Source organism: Octodon degus, unplaced genomic scaffold, assembly GCF_000260255.1.
Source record: "Octodon degus isolate 3935 unplaced genomic scaffold, OctDeg1.0 scaffold00292, whole genome shotgun sequence".
Classification (NCBI taxonomy): Eukaryota; Metazoa; Chordata; class Mammalia; order Rodentia; family Octodontidae; genus Octodon; species Octodon degus.
In genome coordinates this window covers 78,387-84,474 of record NW_004524868.1, presented here as the reverse complement: position 1 = coordinate 84,474, position 6,088 = coordinate 78,387, and the positions used below count along the sequence as shown (strand labels likewise).

The following is a 6,088-nucleotide window of genomic DNA, read 5'->3' as shown; positions in this document are numbered from 1 at the left end:
AGAGAGAGAGAGAGAGAGAGAGAGAGAGAGAGAGAGAGAGAGAGAGGAAAAGATAAACAATGAAACAGATTATCATGGCTGCAGGAGTTGTGCTTACCAATGAAGAGCCATATTCCACAGTGGAGAATAAAAGTGGGTCTGCTGCAAACATGGAAAGAAATTCAAGACACGCAACACCAAAGTACACAAAAGTGGGAGAATGTTTACGGCATGTCATCCCTGATACATGGCATGTGCTATGGCATGTGGTAGTAAAGCATGTAAGTATGAGATCTCAAGCAACTGGAGTGAGCAGGAACAACCGATTAAGTAGTTTAACTCATCTTGGATCATTGACAGTATCCTGGCAATACGTTGCCTGTTCTCTGAGCTCCTCCAGAAGTACCACACTATCGACCAGTTCCTCTGTCACCAAATAAAAACAATCATTAATCTGCAGCAACCTGATGAACATACTAGCTATAGAAACTCTCTGGAGCAAGAAAATGGCTACACGTACCTTCCTGAAACATTCATGGAGGCTGGTATTTATTTCTATGACTTTAGGTAGAAGGATTATAGCGTAGCGTCTTTCACTGTGATCTTAGACATGGTGAAAGTAATGACATTTGCCTTACAGGAAGGAGAAGTAGCCATCCACTTTCATGCAGGGCTTGGCCAAACAGGTGTTCTAATAATGTGTTATTTAGTGTTTGCAACAAGAATGACTGCTGATGAAGCAATTATATTTCTGTGGGGAAAGCAACCCATCTCCATGCAAATCAGAGGCAGCTGCTCTGTGTACAGGAATTTGCTCTGTTTCTGACTCCTCTCCACAATACCTTCACTTGCTGTGACCAAAAAGCACATGCTGTCACCTTAGTGCAAGGCTTAATTCACCAGGGTCATCTACTTCATGATTATGAGGCACGACTCCTAAAATACATGCCAAAAATCATTCATCTAGTTTGCAAATTGCTACTGGACTTGGCTGAGAATAGGCAGCTGTGGTAAAGGATGGAATAGAAGTGTCTGGACTCTGCTGAAATTGAAAAGACTGTGTCTGAGATGGTCAGAATGTGCCTGGATAAAGAGTTTTTGAGGCACAACAGTCACATAGCTCACTCATATAATTCTAATGCAGTGGCAACAGAGTTCGAGAATCAATATGTGATTCTTTCCACAGATCAAGTGTTTGACCCTCTTTGGAAGTGTGGAGTACCTTCAGTTTCTGAGTTGTCTGAAGAGGTGGTTCAGCTACAGTGACTCTGACTTGAAGAGAGCAGAGGCTCTTCTTTGCAAGGGGATTCTTTGGTGTGTTCCTGTCCAGAACTTACTGGGCAACAAGATTCAGCAGCAGAAGTCCAGCAGGCACTGGTACATCCCACTATCTCCAGCGCTTGATCTCAGTAAGGCAGCATTGGTTCACAGTACGTTTTCTATCTGGAACCAGCCTAAGTGTGGTGACTTAGCAGTACACAAAATACATCCCCCTTTTGCCAAAGGAGGGACATTGCAAAGGAAATACAATAGAGATGAACCTTCTCTGTGGGTGTTTTATGTTCACACAACCCTGAGGAATGCACTACACCCAATTTTACAAATATCTCTGAAAACCCAGATCCCTCTCACCATCAAGTGGCCCACTGTCAGTGTAAATCTCATGGTGGCTGGTACCCAGACTCTGGCAAGGAAGAGGGCCAGACTCACTGCAGTCCTCTGGACTGTGGCTCCAGTCAAAGGCACAAGTGCTGTTTGGACCTCATATCCAGGACAACAAAGATCTGTCTGAAGAAGTGCAACACACCAATTTGGAGTCTGAAGTAAGTACAAAAGCAAGGGGAATACTGGCAACCAAAGCCCTGGCAAACTTAAATGAGTTTTTAGCAAAGGAGGATGTGAAAAAAGAAGGTAGAAATGTTGCAGGCATTTTAATATATCTAGCCAGGAAATATGTCACATCCCAAATACAATACATGTTTTCAAACTTATTTGTTACAGAATTATAAAGATATATTTGAATCATACTTTAAAAATTGAGGTGTCTCCTCTGTGATGTGAATTTGATGTTACAGAAAGCAATGACACAGCATAATGTGTTGTTCATCTTAATCTCCATGTGAACAGAAGAACATGGTATTATCCTTGGTATGAAAAAGGCATTGATGTTGGTAGCTTTTTTTCTTGCTGCTTGGTTTTGTGTCTGCAAGCAGCCCATCGAAAATGACAACAGGAAACAGCCTGAACCATCTCTAACCTAGTGCCTGGCACAGGGAACTTCACTGAGAAGCACTGACTCAGAAACATAAACTGATTTCCCAGAGCTCCTTGGTACTAGTGCTGAGTGAGGTCCTTCTTCTCAGCCTCCTCTCCCTCAGACTTGCTTTTGTCAGTGCAGTAGGACCACCATCAGGGCTCAGCAAAGCAAATGGGAAAGACCACCAGCCACCTTGGTGATGTAACTTTTCTCTGAGAGGAGGCCTTAGAGGTCCATTTTGTGGCTTTTATTTAATGTATGAAAACAAGCCAGTAATTGAAATACTCTCCTCTTTTTCTTTCCATTTTATTTTTGGTCTTTGACTAAAAATAAACCCAATTCTGCAAAATAATGAAATGAACATTATTTGAATAATATAGTATCACCTAAACCTATATTGGGCACTTTCACATGCATTATTTTTTGTGATTTTCACAGTAGTACTGGGAGGCAGAAGATACCATTACTTGTTCACCTTAAAAGTTCAGCATTATGGATGAGACTAAAGATCACAGAGACCAAATGACTTACTGAAGATCACAGGGCTTGTGTCTTGCAGGGCCAGGACACATACTGCTTTTGTTTCCACTGTCTCCTTTGGTCCTCAACTCACTGGAAAGTTTCAGGAAGCATTGTAGTTAAATAATTACCCACAAAGTGGTTTGTTTAGTTTAGTTTCTCTGTTTTATTTTTAGTTTGTTTTTTTGTTTTTGTTTTTCAGTTGTCTCCTTAGTCCCAATAAATTGGATCCAAAGTGACCCTGTTATATACATGACCTGTGAAGGAATGCAGACAACTGGTAAGTACTGACTTATTTATAGGATCATAAAGAGAAACACTAAAGGAGAGCAGGAGGTCCTTGGCACAGGACACATGGAATGTGGCTGCTTGGGCAGAGTGCCTCAGCTGTCATTTCTGACCTTTGGGATCCCAAGCATGTTATTTCCTCTCTCTTGCCTTTACCTGTGAGAAACCTCCCTGCAGGGCTGTAAAAGCTAAGACATAACTCGTGTATTATATTTTATAATTTGGTGTTAGCATTCTGCATATACTGAGTGGCTGAATGAATGAATGGAAAGACTCACTGTATTTGAACTCTGTGGATGTCCCTGCCAGAGTCCTGTGGGCAGTCTCTGTGGAGGGCTCAGAGTTAAGGACTCTGAAGAAACCATATCAGTGTGTGTGGGATGGACCTGGAAAATGTAGTGGAAAGTCTGTGATGAGTCTGAGGGTTCTCTCTGAAGTTTCAGCACTAACAGTAGAGTAACCTGAAGAATCTGTGCAAGGTCTCTGGGGAGTCATCTCAGAGCTGAGTGGAGGTCTTTAAATGCAGTGAGAGATCTCTGGGGAGTGGAAGGTCTCTGTGCCAATCGAGAGGTTTCTTGTGGGCCTGTCTGTTCGTCCATTACTGACAGAGCGAGGTCTCCATATATGGTCTGTAGTTTGTGAATAAGAACTCTGAGAGGTCTCTGATTGAGGACACTGGGACGCCTGTGAAATCTGGTGAGTGTTGGGAGTCGATCTGGTGAAGCTTGAATTGAGTCTGTGTGAGAGGGAGGATGAGGCCTCACTTCCTAAGCAGTCAAGTTACATCAGTCTTGGGAAAAACTTCCTGCCTGGACATTTTGGGCTATTAGTCACTATGCAACCTTGCATCTTTCAACTTTGTAAAGGTATAAACAAAGACCTCACTTTTGATTGGGGAGTCTTTTAGCCAACCAGACCCTCTGGCTACCACCTAACCCAACTCTTTGCTTTTTGACTATCTTTTCCTCATTCTGCCTGGGTACAAAAGATCACACTGAAAGACCAACAAGTGAGATCTTGGGAAGATTATATGTGGGACTCAGAGGCTGGAGTAGGAGTCAGGGGAAGAAAGAGTCTCTGTTAGGGTGAAATAAGAACTCAGAGCTATGTGAGGTCCTGTGGGAAGACTGGTAGATCTCACTCTATAACACACACACACACACACACACACACACACACACACACACACACACACATGTGGTGATGAGCGTTCTCTGTGAGCTGCCTCTGTAGGAGATCTGAGGTGTCTCTGGATGTCTGCATTGCAGGCCTCATGGTCCCTTGTGGAGATTGAGCATCAGGAGGAGAATGGATCATGCTCCTTCCGTGTTCCACCTGGTCCATCCAGCCTAGCCAGTTTATGGCGTTGATGCTGGCAGAAGCCACGGGGCTGTGTCCAGCACCTCTATATGTCAGAACACACTTTAGGACCCAGAAGCGCCCAGGCATAGCTCCTCCTATGGTCATGGTGTCCCCTTGGAACAAGGCTGCTCTGTGCCAGAGGCCCAGCCTATCCTGCCAGTGCTGGCACCGCACATGGCTGGCTAAACACTGGGTACCAACACAGGCATCCAGGTCCCTGCAAAAGGATTTGGCTACAGGGCAGCCTGCAGCACCACCAGTCAGACCCCAGGGATGGGTGCATACTTCTGCCTCCTACCTAGGGGCAATGAACTCCCACGGGTGGGGGCAGGGCTCATTCCCTTGTCCGGATAAGCTGTGCTTGCTGCAGGCCACTGGACCCCAGGATTGAGGCCTTAGGTGCTGTGCCTTTGGCTACACTGTGTGCCACATAGCACAGGAAATGCTCTTGGGGAAATGGCTGCTCCTCTCCCTGCCTCTTGAGCCCTGCTGGTTTTGCATGAGGCCCTGTGCCTGCAAGAAATGAAACCTATGTTAGAAACAGTGAGGATAGACTGACTCCTTTTGGACCATTCCTACTCACACACAGTTGGTCAGGGCACTACCAGCCTTCATGTAGTATAAATCTGTCTGCAGACTCTGGGACAAACAGCACTGAGAGCCAGGCAAGCCTGGCTGTGTGACCCCAAGGCAGGCCCTCAACACTTCAGAGCCCCCTCTCCCACTATATGCACAGTCCTGGGTCTACATACCTGTGGAAAGTTTGACAGACTCTGAGTTCTTGTCCTATCTTTTCCACATACTGTCATTTCATCCTCTGTGTAGGAGGTGAACATACAAAAGAACACCCAAGGTACTGCTAAGAAGTTGATCAGCAGCAGCAAACTCTGCTCCCTCTCAAACCTGGCCCTCTGTGCAGGTGTTAAAGATGTTTTCTCAGAGACTTGGATATGGATCAAGTATGACCCTGGGGTGGGGCAAGGAGCAGCCATTTGGGCCATGATGTCACCTCCAGTCTGCTGGTGTACAGCAGTAGAGCCTTGGGATCACCCTGTCCCCTCTGTCCCCTGCAGCATCCACACTAGCCTGGCACCACTCTGCTCCCTCCTTGGCTCCAGACTTTTGTGTTCTCCCACAACACACTCTGTCCCCAGGGACTGAGGCAGTTACTGGGCCTCTCATCCCTGTTCATTGCCCAGAACACTGACTGGGACTGAGCGTGTAGGATGGACCAGGACAAATCAGCCATGAGCAGGGCCTCCCTCACATGGCTGAGTTTTCTGTCCTCACAGCTGCTGTAGAGATCCAAGCCCTGGGAGGGGACTCTGAGCTTTCTGTCAAAACTGAGGGCTGTTTCTGTCCTTACCTTTGCTAGGTTGAGGAGAGGCTTCCCTGAGTGGGGAGTTTTCAGCCTAAGATGTTTCTGTGCCTCTGGTTCCTGCAGCTGCCTTAAGGAAGAGAGCAGTGGAAAGGGGTTGAACCAGAGCCCAGGGTGAGCTCATGGTTGGGTTTCCTTTGCTGGGTTTTAGAACTTTTTTTTGTTTCTATAATGATGAAAACAAGAGTCAATGAAGGAGCTTGCACCCTGGTCAAACTCCACTACACTCTGTCCCTTTGAAATACCAGAGCTCACACTAAGCACAGATCAGATAGAGCCATTTCCCTGTTAGGAAGAAAACTAGT

General features: G+C 45.8%; 1 pseudogene; it reads left to right on the top strand.

Annotated features, from left to right (window-relative positions):
- Positions 1–74: 74 nt before the first annotated feature.
- Positions 75–3,035, top strand: LOC101581018 (annotated as a pseudogene).
- The last annotated feature ends 3,053 nt before the right edge of the window (positions 3,036–6,088 follow it).